General features: G+C 42.2%; 1 pseudogene; it reads right to left on the bottom strand.

Annotated features, from left to right (window-relative positions):
• Positions 1 to 16,878, bottom strand: part of LOC140736374 (uncharacterized) — a 95,917-nt pseudogene that overhangs the window by 37,340 nt on the left and 41,699 nt on the right.

Genomic DNA, 16,878 nt, shown 5'->3' on the forward strand with positions numbered 1-16,878 from the left:
TGTCACACTGCCACCCAGCTTAGTATCATCAGCAAATTTGCTGATGTTACTTTCAATGCCTTCATCCAAATCATTGACGTAAATTGTAAACAGCTGTGGTCCCAATACCGAGCCCTGTGGCACCCCACTAGTCACCACCTGCCATTCCTAGAAACACCCATTCACCGCTACCCTTTGCTTTCTATCTGCCAACCAGTTTTCTATCCATGTCAATGCCTTCCCCCCGATGCCCTGAGCTTGGATTTTACCCACCAATCTTCTATGTGGGACCTTATCAAATGCCTTCTGAAAATCGAGGTACACTACATCCACTGGATCTCCCCCATCTAACTTCCTGGTTACATCCTCGAAAAACTCCAACAGATTAGTCAAGCATGATTTACCCTTGATAAATCCATGCTGGCTCGGCCCAGTCCTATCACTGCTATCTAGATATGCCACTATTTCATCCTTAATAATGGACTCTAGCATCTTCCCCACCACCGATGTCAGGCTGACAGGTCGATAGTTCTCTGTTTTCTCCCTCCCTCCTTTCTTAAAAAGTGGGATAACATTAGCCATTCTCCAATCCTCAGGAACTGATCCTAAATCTAAGGAACATTGGAAAATGATTACCAATGCATCTGCAATTTCCAGGGCCACCTCCTTTAGTACCCTAGGGTGCAGACCATCTGGACCTGGGGATTTGTCAGCCTTCAGTCCCATCAGTCTTCTCATCACCGTTTCCTTCCTAATGTCAATCTGTTTCATTTCCTCTGTTACCCTATGTCCTTGGCCCATCCATACATCTGGGAGATTGCTTGTGTCTTCCTTAGTGAAGACAGATCTAAAGTACTCATTAAATTCTTCTGCCATTTCTCTGTTTCCCATAACAATTTCACCCAATTCATTCTTCAAGGGCCCAACATTGTACTTAACTATCTTCTTTCTCTTCACATACCTAAAAAAGCTTTTGCTATCTTCCTTTATATTCCTGGCTAGCTTGAGTTCGTACCTCATTTTTTCTCCCTGTATTGTCTTTTTAGTTAAGTTCTGTTGTTTCTTAAAAACTTCCCAATCATCTGTCCTCCCACTCACCTTAGCTCTGTCTTACTTCCTTTTCTTTAATGCTATGCAATCTCTGACTTCCTTTGTCAACCACTGTGGCCCCTTTCCCCCCTTTGAATCCTTCCTTCTCTGGGGGATGAACTGATTTTGCACCTTGTGCATTATTCCCAAGAATACCTGCCATTGCTGTTCCACTGTCTTTTCTGCTAGGCTATCAGTCCAGTCAACTTTGGCCAGCTCCTCCCTCATGGCTCCATAGTTTCCCCTGTTCAACTGCAACACTGCCACCTCCGAGCTGCCCTTATCCTTCTCAAATTGCAGATGAAAACTTACCATATTATGATCACTACCTCCTAATGGTTCCTTTACTGCAAGATCGCTTATCAAATCCTGTTCATTTCATAACACTAAATCCAGAATAGTCTTGTCCCTGGTCGGCTCTCGTACAAGCTGTTCCAAGAATGCATCCCGTAGGCACTCTACAAACTCCCTATCCTGTGGTCCAGCACTAACCTGATTCTCCCAGTTCACCTGCATGTTGAAATCTCCCATAACTACTGCGACATTACCTTTGCCACATGCCAATGTTAACTCTCTATTCAACTTGCACCCAATATCCATGCTACTGTTTGGTGGCCTGTAGACAACACCCATTTGGGTCCTTTTGCCCTTACTGTTCCTCAGTTCTATCCACAGAGATTCTACTTCTCCTGACCCTATGTCCCCCCTTGCAAAGGACTGAATCTCATTCCTCACCAACAGGGCCACCCCACCCCCTCTGCCCACATTTCTGTCCCTACGATAGCACTTATACCCTTGTACATTCATTTCCCAGGTCTGATCTCCCTGCAGCCATGTCTCTGTTATCCCAACAACATCATAGTTACCCATTCGCACCTGGGCTTCAAGCTCATCCACCTTATTTCTGACACTTCGTGCATTCAGATATAGAATTTTTAGCCCATTTCCCCTCTCTCTGTTTGAATCTCTGCCTATTGTGCTTAACCCAGCTCCCCGAACTCCCATCAGGCTATACACCCCTAGAAGTTTGTTGTCCTTCCTAAATTTACTTATTCTTTCAACACATTTAACTCCATGTTCCATCAGACCATCCCTCTGTACATGTGTCCTCCTTATCACTTGTTCCGCCTCACCTTTCTGTACTACACACTTAATATTCCGGAACCGTGTCGTCCCCACCTATCCTTTATTCTTCCTCTCGCTATCCTCTCTCATATTCTGGATCCCTGCCCCCTGCAAATTTAGTTTAAACCCCCCCAAGAAGCTCTAGCAAACTTCCCTGCAAGAATGTTAGTACCGCTCCAGTTCAGGTGTAAACCGTCCCTTCGGAACAGATCCCACCTTCCCTGGAACAAAGCCCAATTATCTATGAACCTGAAGCCCTCCCTCCTGCACCATCCTCTCAGCCATGTATTAATCTTTATAATCTTTCTGTTCCTTGCCTCACTCGCACGTGGCACAGGTAGCAATCCTGAGATTGTTACCCTGGAGGTCCTGCTCTTCAGCTTCGCACCTAACTCCCTGAACTCCCTACGCAGGACCACCTCACTCATCCTACCCACGTCATTGGTCCCTACATGGACCACAACATCTGGATTCTTGCCCTCCCTCTCGAGAATAACCTGCACCCGAACTGAGATGTCTCGGACCCTGACACCAGGGAAGCAACATACCATCCGAGACTCCCGATCTTCCCCACAAAATCTCCTATCCGCCCCCCTGACTATAGAATCCCCTATCAATACCGCTCTCTTCTCTTCCCTCCTCCCCTTCCTAGTCGAGGGTCCAACCTCAGTGCCAGAGACAGGACCACTGCAGCTTGTTCCTGGTAGGTCATCCCCACCAACAATATCCAAAACGGTATACTTATTTTTGATGGGAACGGCCACAGGGGTGCTCTTCTCTCTCTGTCTGTTCCTCCTGCCTCTCTTGACTGTCACCTTTAAAATTTTCTTTAAAGAAAAAAGTAATATGGTTTTCCAAAAACTTTAGAAAATTTTTATCAGATAACAATGATAAGTTAAAACGCAAACTTCTATTTGGTACAGAGTAAACAGGTAATCTTAAAGCCAGAAGTACAGGTGCATGATCAGACAAAGTAATCTCCTTATAATCACAGGATCGTACCAGTGGAAGCAAGTTTCTATCTATAAAAAAATAATCAATCCAAGAGTACATATGATGAACCTGAGAGAAATATGAATATTCCTTTTCTTGGGGGTGTAAAAAATGCCACATGTCAAGAATACCACATTGAGATAAAAAAGATTTAAAAAGTAAGACTGATTTATTAGTGACAGGGGTTTTACTTGAAGAGCGGTCTGTTATGACCCCAGCCCCCTCCTTTGTGAGAATCGCAAGAGAGAGAGAGCAGCCTTACAGTTTGGAATGTGGGCTGGCCTCTCAGCCAGACAAAAGCCATGGACATAGCCATTGTCTTGGGAGACACCTTTGTGGAATAAGGGACTGGACTACGTGCAAACCCTCAGGGCAACGTGGGCTGGGTGATGGGGGAAAGATTGCCTCACCCCCACCCTGATTGACATCTACAACCCTGCCAGTCCAGATAAAAGGTGGGCTGCCGAGGCGGGGCCTCAGACGCACCAAGGAGACACACGAAGAAGATACGATAGCACTTCCCGTCGGAGCAGGAAGCCATTCTGAAGGAAGCCACTTGCGTTAGATTCCGGATCGGGAGTCTGTGGCTGTAACCAAAGGAAAAACCGTTTTAACTAACAACAGGGATTTGCTTCGCAAAGACGACGGGCAAGTGTTCCTTCTCTCTCTCTCCAACACGTGAAATGCCAGCGGTTCCCGAAACGGGGAAGCCTGCAGACTTTGAGTGACTCTTATATTCCATTGGACTCAGTATCCCCTAGACAATGATAGAGCTTATTTTTGATTGATTATTACTATACCTGTGCTTTAGAATGAGTTTTGACGATGTATATGATCTGAATGTTTTGTATTAACCATACGATTGTGCCCCTTTATAAATAAAAATGTTTGAAAATAGTATCATCAGGCTTCAGCGGACCTCTCTATCTTTGCTGGTAAGTCACCCGGTTACTGGGAATGTAACAGGTCTAATATAGGGTCAAGCCAAAAATTAAAATCTCCACCCATCACTAAGGAATACCGATTCAAATCAGGCAGAAAAAAGAAAAGACATTCAAAGAACAAGGAGTCATCTGTATTTGGAGCGTATACATTCGCAAATATGATTAGTTTATTCCCAAGACTACCTGAAACAATAACAAAGCGCCCATTTGTATCAGAAATTACATTATGTTGAATAAAGGATAAATTCTGATCAAACAGGATAGAGACGCCTCTCGATCTCGATTGAGAGGGTGAGTGAAAATGTATACCCTTCCATCCTTTGAAAAAATGTGAAATATCGTCTTTACGAATATAGGTTTCTTGGAGAAAGATTATATGAGTTTTAAGTTTCTGGATATAAGAGAAAATCTTATTTCGTTTAACAGGGTTATTTAGACCTTTCACATTAAAACGGAGTATATTAATAAAAGACTCCATCAAGTATCCTTTCGTAATGTATAAAAGGTAATCACAGACATGTAGATAGTGAATAAGTAAAACAGTAAAAACATCCAATCAGCTTTATAGAAGAACCCATTTCCCCCCTCCCTCCCCCCAAAGAGAGAAATCAGCCAAGGGAGGCTGAAGACTAATTCTAACATTCCCAACCCAAAACTCCGGTGGCTCCAGAAAATATATATGTATAGCTGTGCTGAATAAACAATTGTAAATATATATATATATACAACAAAAAATCAAAGTAAATAAGTTTGCTAATTACGATAAAAAAAACCATGGGAAAATATAAGTATTAGTCTCGGTAAAAAAGGAAAGACAGATAAGGAAAATCAATAACTAAAACAACATATACTCGCGGGTGCAAAAAAAGAGTAAAGAAACAAATAGAAGATAATTAAAAAGGGAAGCGGTTTAGATAGCTTTCTACATAACACTGAGAGAATATAACGTATTGTTTAAAAAGAGCTGCGAAAAACAGCAAAAGAGAAAATGGATGCATCTGCCTGCATGTTTTGCATAGTTTTAAAGATAACAAGGCGCCAGTTACTTAGTCAAACAAATGATTAAGACTTCATAAAACCAAGAAACCTTGTTATCAACAAAACGCCAATTACTTGATTGAACACCTAAAATTAAAACATTTAACATAAAACAACTCAAAGTCAAATTTAAGGATGGAGACTTTGTAAAAGTTTCTTAGCTTCTTCAGGCTTCGTAAACCAAGAAACCTTATTATCAGAAGTAGTAACCTTGAGTTTACATGGATCTCTGAGAGAAAGGTGACAGCCAAGCTTAAAAAGATCAGACATGACCTCTTTAAAAGCCTGTCTAGCTCTTAGAACTTCCGGTGGATAATCTTGACCAATCCGAAACTGTTGATCACAAAATTGTAATATACGTTTCTTCCTTGATTCACGAAGGATCTTCAGGTGGCTGTAATGGAGTAGGTTGCACTAGCTACGTGCTCTGAAATTATTTGCTTACTTTGCTGTTTAAACCTATCTCGGTGAGAGCACCATGAGTAGAAAGCTGTCAAAAAAAGAGACTACTTTAGAGACTTTGACTGAAATGATTCAACAAATGTCAGAGAAACTCGAAAAATTGGATAAACTGGATGACTTGGAATCCAAGTTTGATTTGTTACAGAATTCCTTCGACCTGGTTAAATCTGAACTGAAAACGCTTAATCGGAAACTTGGAAGTATACAGCAGACTGTGAATGACCACGAAATTCGTATTAAGCTACACGAAGAATCTCTGCCGGTGTTGCAGAAGGATATCGAAGGTTTCAAGAAAATTTCTAAGGAACAACTTAAAAAATACGACGCGTTACTGAAGAAACTGACAGATTTGGAGACCAGAACCGAAGGTGCAATATTAGAATTCTTGGACTTCCTGAAAAATTGGAGGGTAATCAACCTATCGACTTTTTGTGCTCAAATGCTGAAAGATTTATTCCCTGATATATTATCAGAACTACCAAAACTTGAGCGCATTCACCGAGTTACCCCACCTAATTGGGATCCTGCCAAACCTCGCTCTATTATCATTCACTTTTATGACTATCAGATTAAAGAACAGATCCTTCATGACCTTAAGACATCGGAAAAGAATACCCTGTCGAGTCTGCTCCGCCATTTGATCATGGTTGATCCATTTTCCTCTCAAACCCATTCTCCTGTCTCCTTCCCGTAACATTTCAGGCCCTAACCTATCAATAATCTATCAAACTCCGCCTTCAATACACTTAATGACCTGACCTTCACCCCAGACAGTGGCAATGAAATCCACAGATTCAACAATCATTGCCCGAAGAAATTCCACCTCAACTCCATTGTAAATGGATATCTATTTATTGTGGCATTGTGCCCTCTGGTCCTAGTATCCCCCACAATAAGAAATATTCTGTCCCCATTCATTCTATCTAGGCCTATCAAAACTCGATAGGTTTCAATGAGGTCTCCCTCATCCTTCTAAATTCCAGCAAGCACAGGCTCAAGGCCATCAGAGGGCCCTCATACAATAAGCCTTTCAATCCTTGAATCATTTTCATGAACATCGTTTGAACCCTCTTCAATGTTAGCACATTCTGTCTTAGATCAGGTGCTCACAATATCCCAAGAGATGCCTCACCAGTGCCTTACAAATCCTCAGCATTACATCCTTGTTTGTAATTTCCAATCCTCTCAAAATGAATGCTAACATCTCATTTGCCTTCTTCACCACCGACTCAACCTGCAAATTAACCTTTAAAGAATCCTGTACGAGGACTCCTATGTCCCTTTGCCCTTCAGAGTTTTGAATTTTTTTCCCATTAGAAAATAGTCTACACTTTTATTCCTTCTACCAAAGTACATGACTATACACTTCCCAACACTGTATTCCACTTTGCCCATTCTTCTATCCTCTCTATGTCTTTCTGCAGGCTCCATACTTCCTCAAAACTATCTGCCCAATCAACTATCTTCATATCGTCCACAAAGCCTCAATTCTGTCAGTCAAACCATTGACATACAACATAAAAATAAGTAGTCCCGATACTGACCTGTGTGGAACACCTCTAGACACCGGCAGCCAATCAGATAAGGCTCCCATATTCCCACTCTTTGACTCCTGCCAATCAGTCAATGGTCTATCAGAATATCTTTCCTAAAACACCATGGACTCTAACCTTACCTAGCAACCTTATGTGTGGCACTTTGGCAAATGTCTTTTGAAAATCCAAGTACACAACATCCACCAATTCTCCTTTATCTATCCTGCTTGTTATTTCCTCAAAGAGTTCTAAGACTTCTTAGGCAAGATTTTGCCTTAAGGACACAATGCTTATTCTGCGTCTCTAAGTACCCGAAACCTCATCCATAACACTCGACTCCAACAGCTTCTAACCACTGAGGTCAGGTTAACTGGCTTATAATTTCTTTTCTTCTGCATCCCTCCATTCCTGAAGAGTGGAGTGACAATTGCAATTTTCCAGTCCTCCAGAACCATGTCAGAATTAAGTGATTCTTGAAATATCATTACAATTGCCTGCACAGTCTCTTCAGCTACCTCTTTTGAAACCCTCGTGTATAGTCGATCTGGTCCAGGTAACCTACCTCTTTAGACTTTTTAGCTTCACAAGTACCTTCACACCATTAATAGCAACCACACCCGCTTTTGCCCCTGACAGTTTTGAACATTTGGTATACTTCTAGTGTCTTCAGCAGTGAAGACTGATGCAAAATACTTATTTAGTTTGTCCACCATTTCCTTGTTCCCTATTACTACTGCGCCATTTTCCAGTGGTATGATAGCTACTCTCGGCTCTCTTTTATTCTTTATATATGTTTAAATATTTGATATTAGTGGGTATCTTTTGGCTCCTTATGGTTTTTTAATTGTTTTCAGTGGGCTTGTAAAAGCTTCCCAATCCTCGAACTTCCCACTAATTTTTGCTCAATTATATGCTCTCCCTTTCATTTTTATGTTGTTTTTGGCTTCCCTTGTCAGTCACAGTTGTGTCATCTTGACTTTAGAATACTTCTCTTTTGCGACTCATCTATCCTGCACTTTCCAAATTTCTCACAGAAACACCAGCAATTGCTGCACTGCCGTCATCCCTGCTAGTGTTCCCTTCCAGCTCCTCTGTCTTGTCTCCGTAGCCCAATTTATCCTACTGTAAGTCTCGTACATCTGACTTTGGCTTCTCCCTCTCAAACTGCCAGGCAAATTCTATCATACTATGATCACTGCCTCCTCAAGTTTCCTTTACACCAAGCTCTCTAATCAAATCCAGTTTATGACAAAACACCCAATCCGGAATAGCGGATCCCCTAGTGGGTTTAGACACAATCTGCTCTAAAAAACCATCTCGTAGACATCTTACAAATTCATTCTCTTTGGAAAATCGGCACCAACCTGATTTTCCCAATCTACTTATATATCCCCCGCATCTCTAGTAGCATTGCCCTTTTGCCATGCATTTTCTATCTCCCGTTGTCATTTGTAGTCCACATTCTGGCTATGTTCGGAGGCCTGTATATAATTCTCATCGGGCTTTTTATACTTGGTGTTCCTGAAATCTACCCACAACGATTCTATGTCTTCTGATCTTATCCCACTTCCTTCTAAGATTCTGATTTCACTTTTTACCAATAGGGCCACACCATCCCATCTGCCAACCTGCCTGTTGTTTCAGTACAATATGTATCCTTGGATGTTCAGCTCCCAACTATAATCTATTGTTGAACCCTATAATCTCTGAACCCTATAATTTGGCGTCGCCCTAAAGAGGGTTTTAGGTGGTCAGCAGGTGGCTGCGAGACTTCCTGATGTAAGACAGTGGTCGAGGAGCATGGCTGACTATTTAATCAAGTTCAGAATTTTGGCTCTAGAGAGTGGATGGAACGGCGAAGCTCTAGTTAGTGGTCATGTTCTACGGGGGCAAAACAAAAATCTTGAAGATGAACTGGCAGTTGGTGATCCTGTACCAGACCTTAATGGGCTAATCAATTTAGCCATTCGTCTGGACATCGGACTGTCAGAACGGCGTCAGCTGTTCCCCAGATTCTATCCTACGTACCCTCGCCCTCCACCAATTCTGCCATTCCCTCCTACTCGCTGGATGTCCTGGAACCCGTGTAGCTGGGCAGATCACACCTTTCCGTTCCTGAACACGACAAGAAGATTTAAAGAAAGACATTGTTTGTACCATGGTGATTTGGGGCAATATATTGCCATGCACCCCAAGAGGTCGGGACACTTCAATGATGATTCCTGGGGCTTCTCCCAGGGTTGCATATACTCTCTTGTTTGATATGGAATCAAAAGGAGTTTCAAATTCGGACATATATTGACTCCAGTTCAGCGGATAACTTTTTAGATTTAGGAGTGGCACAACAAGTGGAGGTCTCTATCTCTAAGCTTGGTCATCCTGTTATTGCCACTACCCTGGATGTTAGGCCTCTTGTGCTGGGTAGGGTTTGTTACAGTTCCGGGCCATTAGGCTTTCAGATTGGGAGTCACTATGAAACAATAGGGTTCCATGCTTTATTCTGCAGATATGCTTCTTATTCTTGGGTATCCATGTTTGCCTCAGCACGTCCCTGTGATTGGCTGGTCTGGGGAAGTCATTACTGGCTGGTGCCCTCTCTGCCAAAATATTCGTAGAATCACGTGTCCCGAGCGTCCGAGGTCAAAACGAAGATCCCGGGACCTGTGTTCGATCTTCATGAGTTAGAAGTTATTACTGAGATTAGGGGAGTCACTCCTGAATACTCAGATTTGCTAGCAATGTTTATCAAGAAAGATGCTACCCCACTGCTGCCCTATGGTAATTATGATTGACCATAGAGTTATTACCTTGTTTCTGGTCTTCCTGAGGGAGGCTGTTCTCCCTATCTGGTCCTGAGGAACAGGCTATGGATGATTACATCAAAGAGGCTTTGACAGTGGAGTTTACCAGACCTTGGCTGTTTGGATAAAAAATTGGCTTACAGGAAGAAAGCTGTAGTAATGGAAGGAAAGTCTTCTGCCTGGTGGTCGGTGTCTAGTGGAGTGCTGCAAGGATCTGTCCTGGGACCCCTGCTCTTTGTGAATCTTATAAATGACCTGGATGAAGAGGCGGAAGGATGGGTGAGTAAGTTTGTGGATGACATGAAGATTGGAGGAGTTGTGGATGGAGCTGTAGGTTGTCGAAGGTTACAAGAGGATATAAACAGGATGCAGACTCGGGCAGAAAAGTGGCAGATAGAGTTCAATCCAGATAAGTGTGAGGTGATGCATTTTGGAAGGACAAACCAGAAGGCTGAGTACAGGGTTCATGGTCAGTTAAGAGTGTGGATGAACAGAGGGACCTTGGGGTTCAAGTCCCTCAAGGTTGCGGCCTATGGGATGCTTGGCTTCATTAATAAGGAGATTGAGTTCAAGAGTAGCGAGGTCATGTTGCAACTCTACAAATCTCTGGTGAGACCACACTTAGAGTATTGTGTTCAGTTCTGGTCATGTCATTATAGGAAGGGATGTGGACACTATGGAGAGAGTGCAGAGGACATTTACCAGGATGTTGCCTGGATTAGAAAACAAGTCTTATGAGGTAAGGTTAGCAGAGCTGGGACTTTTCTCTTTGGAGCGTAGAAGGATGAGAGGGGACTTGAAAGAGGTCTACAAGATTATGAGAGGCATAGATAGGGTGGATAGCCAGTACCTGTTTCCCAGGGCATGAATAGCAAACACCAGAGGGCATATGTACAAAGTTAAGGCAGGGAAGTTAGGGGAGACATCAGGGGTAAGTTTTTTACACGGAGGGTTGTGGGTGCCTGGAATGACTTGCCAGGGATGGTGGTGGAGTCTAAAACATTAGGGGTATTTAAGAGCCTCTTGGACAGGCACATGGATGAAAGAAAAACAGAGGGTTATGGGGTAGTGTGGGTTTAGTATATTTTAAAGGAATATATGGGTCAGCACAACATCAAGGGCTGAAGGGCCTGTACTGTGCTGTAGTATTCTAGTGTTCTAGTATTCCTCCGAATAACAAATTACTGTCGACACTGCGTTCCTGAACACAGAACCTATGATGCTGTGCTATGGACAGCTATACTACAGGATGCTCCATCTCAAAACCAATGGAGCCTGGAAATGGTATAGGCATATGGCGCTCTGAAGAATGCACTGTGCCACTCACCAGCCCCAGGCAATCCTGACTACCACAAATCCTTCCAATTATATGCTAACGAAAAGGAGGAATTTGTGAGCACCATGCTCACTCAGGAACTTGGTGGTCCGAAGAGTCCGGTGGCAATATTAATCCACTCAGTTGCCACCTGTAGTGTGGGATTTGCCTGGCTACCTATGAGCTGTGGTGGCAACAGCAAAGATGGTAGAAAAAGCAATGCCTATAATATTGGACCATCCCTGCATAGTATTGACTCCTCATGCAGTAATGCTACTCTGCAAGTCAGCAGGTACATAGCACTTTCAAGCAGCAAACTGAACAAAATATGAGTTCATGCCATTATCAAAGCTAAATCTTATTTTTAAAATAGCACCCACCCTTAATCCGGCCAACCTTGTCCCCATTCACGGTGACACCGAACGAAATGACTGTGTATTAGCTGTGGAGCCACATCCTATCCTCATCCTGATTTGAGTTCTACCCCTTTTTGATAAACCAGATCTGATTCTTTTTGCTGATGGTTCATTATGTAACCTAATGATTTTGAGACATTGGCTGGTTGTAGACCATATGACCATACGATATAGGAGCCGAATTAGGCTATTTGACCATTGAGTCTGCTCCGCCATTTCATCATGGCTGTTCCATTTTACTCTCAGCCCTAATCTCCTGCCTTCTTCCCGTATCCCTGCATACCCTGACCAATCAAGAATGTGGTTTCCAGCATAAGTGTAGAGAAATAATGATATAGACCGAAGTCAGCATAGTTTCATTAAGGGAAATTCTTTCCTGTCAAATCTGTTGGAATTCTTTGAAGAAATAACAAACAAGGGAATCAAAGGAGAAGCTATTGATGTTGTGTACTTGGAATTTCATAAGGCCTTTGACAACGTGCCACACATGAGGCTGCTTAACAAGTTAAGAGCCATGGTAGTACAGGAATGATAGTAGCAGAGATAGATCATTGGCTGCTTGGCAGGAGGCAAAGAGTGGGAACAAAGAGAATCTCTTCTGGTTGGCTGTTGGTGACGAGTCGTGTTCTGCAAGGGTCTATGCTGGGACCACTTCTATTTATGTTATATATCAATGACTTGGATGACGGAATTGGTGGCTTTGTGTTTACAGACAATATATAGATAGGTGGAGAAGTAGGTACTGTTGATTAAGCAGAGAGGCTACAGGAGGACAGACGGGTTGGGAGAATGAGCAAAGAAGTGACATTTGGAATACAGTGACATGAGATGTATGGCCATGCACTAAGGTAGAAGAAATAAAAGTGTAGACTATTTTCTAAATGGGAAAAAACAAAAATCTGGTGTGCAAAGGGACTTAGAAGTCTTTGATGCAGGAATCCCTAAATCCTGCCTTCCCTTTCTCGATCTCACTGTCTCTATCTCTGGAGTCAGCTTATTCACCAATGTCTGTTACAAGCTCATTGACACTCCCAGTTACTTGGACTATATCTCGTCCCACCCTGTTATTTGCAAGAGCACTTCCCCCTTCTCTCAATTCCTCCGTCTCCACCACATCAGCTCTCAGGATAAGACTTTTCATTCTAGACTGAAGGAAATGTCTTCCTTTTTCAAAGAAAGGGGCTTTCTTTCCTCTACTATCAACACTGCCCTCAACCTCATCTTTCCCACTTTATGCACATCTGCTCTTGCCTCATCCTCACGCCACCCTAACAAGGATAGGATTCCACTTGCCCTCACGTACCATCCCACCAGCCTCCACATCCAGTACACAATTTTCTGAAACTTCCACCATTTCCAATGGGATCCCACCACCAAGCACTTTCCCCCCTGACACTCACTTTCCGCTTTCTGCAGGGATCGCTCCCTACTTGACTCTCTTATCCATTCATCCCTCCTCCCCACTGATCACCCTGAATGATTCTTCCTGGTGAGGTGACACTTCACCTATGAGTCTGTTGGTGCCACTTACTGTGTTTAATGTTCCAGGTGTGGCCTCTTGTATATTGGTGAGACCTGACGTAGATTGGAATACCACTTCGCCGAGCAGCTACGTTCCATCAGCCAGAACAAGCAGGGTCTCGCAGTGGCCACTTCCCATTCCCATATACCTGTATCTCACTTCCCATTCCCATATGTCAACCCATGGCAACCGCCACTGTCCTGATGAGGCCACACTTAATTTGGAGGAACAACACCTTATATTCTGTTTGGGTAGACTCCAACGTGATGGTATGAACAATGATGTCTCAAACTTCTGGTAATGACACCAACCCCTTCATCATTTTCCACCCCCTTTTCACCCCCTCACCTTATCTTCTTTCCCACCCATTGCCTCCCTTTGGTGCTCCTCCCCCTTTTTCTTTCTTCCATGGCTCTCTGACTCTTTCATCTATCAACTTTTAAGCTCTTTATTTCATCCTTCCCCCTCCAGGTTTCACCCATTATCTGATGTTTCTCTCTCCCCTCCACCCCACTTTTTAAATCCACTCCTGAGTATTTTCCCCCTCCAATCCTGCCCAAGAGTTTCAGCCCGGAATGTTGACTGTACTTTTTTTTCCATAGATGCTGCTGGGCCTGCTGAGTTCTTCCAGCATTTTGTGTGTGTTGCTTGGATTTCCAGCATCTGCAGATTTTCTCTTGGTTAGAATTCCCAAAAGATTAATTTGCAGGTTGAATTAGTGACAACAACGGCAAATGCGATGTTAGCATTCATTTTGAGAGGAACAGAATATAAAAGCAAAGATGTAACATTGAGGATTCTTCCGAATTCCAGTGAATACAGGTCTAGAACCATCAAATGCTTTTCATATGACAAACTATTCAATCCTGGCATCATTTCCCAGTTAGGAAAATGGACAGATGGAATACATTGTCAAGAAGTGTATGATCATGTTCTGTGGTCGAAGAAATAAAAGCATGGAGTATTTTCCAAACGGGAAGAAAATTCAACAATTCGAGGTGCGAAGGCGGCTTGGGTGCCCTCGTGCAGGTTTGCAATTTCAGTCAGTATAATGAAGGCAAATGCAATGTAAGCTATATTTTTGAGAGGATAGAATATATAAAAAATGTAGTGTTGAGACTTTATAAAGCACTGATGAGGCCTCCCTTGGGGTATTGTGAGTAGTTTGGACCCCTTATCTGAGAAATGATGTGCTGACATTGAAGAGAGTTAAAACGAGCTTCACGAAAATTATTCCGGGAGTGAAAAACTTAACGCTTGAGGAACAATTGATCGCTCTTGGGCTATATTCAGTGGAATTTAAGTGAATAGTGGGGGATCTCATTGAAACCTATCAAATGTTAATAGGTCTGGTTAGATTGGATGTGGTGATGATGTTTCTTATTGTGGGGGAGCCTAAGACTAGAGGGCACCACGTCAGGACATAGAGACGTCCATTTAGAGATTGAGAGGAATTTCAGTAGCCAGGTTACAGATCTGTGGAATTCATTGTCACAGGCGTTCGTTCAGGTCAGCTCATTAGGTGTATTTAAAGCGGAGGTTGATATTTTCTTGATTAGACAGTGCGTAAAAGTTTATGGGGAGAAGGCAAGAAAACGGGGTTGAGAGGGAAATGGATGAAATGATGGAGCAGACACGATGGGCCGAATGACCTAATTCAGATCCTGTGTGTTATGATCTTCTAGTTACTTCGATCCCAATTCCTTCTAGCGACATTAGTTACAGATTAAATACAGTACTGTATATTATTTCAACTATACATTTTTACAAGTCTTTTACAATTGTTACAAGAATCATGCATACATTTGCTGTGTTTTTTCAGATCTATATACTGTATTATCGATTACTTGAGCTACCGATACCAAATACACACAGCTACACGTCCTCAATTCACAATTTGCAATACTGTAAAATAAACGTTTAATATTGTTCAGGTGTTAAAATCACGAAATAGAAGTTAGGTTGCAATAATCATCCACATTTCATGCAACTTGAAATCACAATAGCCCACGCTGGAGAATCATTGCTACCGCAATAGAAAGAATTCACGTTGGACCTTTACTATGTCCAGTACATTTGCCATCAGACACCCATATTCATGCAGAATGGATCACGGTCATCCTCTGTGTAGCTTTATTTCCCATTCATATGGTGATAAATTGCTCCAGTATTACGCTGGTTCTTGCACACTAATCGCTTTTCATGAACCTCCATTCCCTCTTATGTTTTTTTTCTTAATCCACCTACCTGCAATATCGGTGTTCTTTGTGTACAGTTCTCTATACATCGCAAAGGCTTCGTTTCTTGTCGTTATCTGACCTTTGCCATCTTCTGTCATCCAGGGTCCTTTATACTTGACTTCATCCTTCACTCCTATCGGAAAACGTTGGCAGGAAGTTCAGGAGTTTCCAGGTCCTGTGCCACAAGGTCCACTAACAGTTATTACCCAACAACTATCATGCTCCAGTGTGGGTAATTTCACTCACCTCAACTCCGATTTTATTTCACAACGTATAGATTTACTTTCAAGGACCCTACAGCTTGTACAGTCAGTATTATTTGTTCATTTATTTACCTAGTTGTTTACCTGTCCATCTCATTTTTTAAAAAATACTTTTTTATTGATCTACTTATTCACCTAGTTAACATTTTTATGTATTTATTTCAAAAGTTATTAATTCATTCATTTATCGAGTTGACTAATTATTTACTTATCTGGGTCTTTATTTATTCATCTGCTCATGTATGTATTTACTTACCAATTTTTATTTATTTGCTTATATGTCATTTATGCTTCATTTATTATTTTATTATCTATTTATCTGTTTATTTATATATTTATAGATTGATGATCCCTGCATTTGTCTGTCTGCCTATTTAGTTATTCCTTTATTCTATTTTTTATTTGGACATTTTTCTTCTTTTGTTCATTGGTTGTCAGTCTTTACCTATCTATAGTTCCTTCATTAACTCTATTGCATTTCTTTACTTTCTTGTAAATGCCTGCAAGGAAGTAAATCTCGAGTTAGTACATAGTTAGATTTTTGTTACGATATACAGCCTTGGTAACAAATTTACTTTCAGCTATGAACCTCTGATTTACTTTGAATCTCTTCAATGACTGTTGTTTCCCCTGTGTCGACTGGCCTGCCATTAACTCCTCCAAGTCCACTTCAGCCAGGATCTGTGCTATTGTATTACAGTCGGCATTTACATGTTCAGTGGCTTAGATTCACAAAGTTATATGGCACTCGAACAGACCCTCCATCCAAAGTTGTGCAAGCCGAACCAGTTGTCTAGCTGTGTTGGTCCCATTTTCCGCTTTTGTCCAATTCCCTCTAAACTCTTCTTATCCTGTCTCAGGCATGTCTCCTGGCAACTCGTTCCGTAGAATCGCCACTATCTTTGGGTAAGTTTCTCACTCAGGTGAACTTTGATCTTCTGCCCTTTCATTTTAGATTCCACAAACCTGCGATAAAGGCTGTGAACTCATGATTTTATAAGGGTCATTCCTAGTCTTGTACGCTCCAGGGAAAGGAGCCTCAGATAATTCTTTCTCTCCTGATAGCTCACGCCTTTGAGACCGGTAACATCTTTGTAAATCTTACCTACAGCATTTCCAGATTAATCACATCCTTATTCCGACGACTGCAACTGCC

Source organism: Hemitrygon akajei, chromosome 11 (assembly GCF_048418815.1).
Source record: "Hemitrygon akajei chromosome 11, sHemAka1.3, whole genome shotgun sequence".
In the NCBI taxonomy this organism is placed as follows: Eukaryota; Metazoa; Chordata; class Chondrichthyes; order Myliobatiformes; family Dasyatidae; genus Hemitrygon; species Hemitrygon akajei.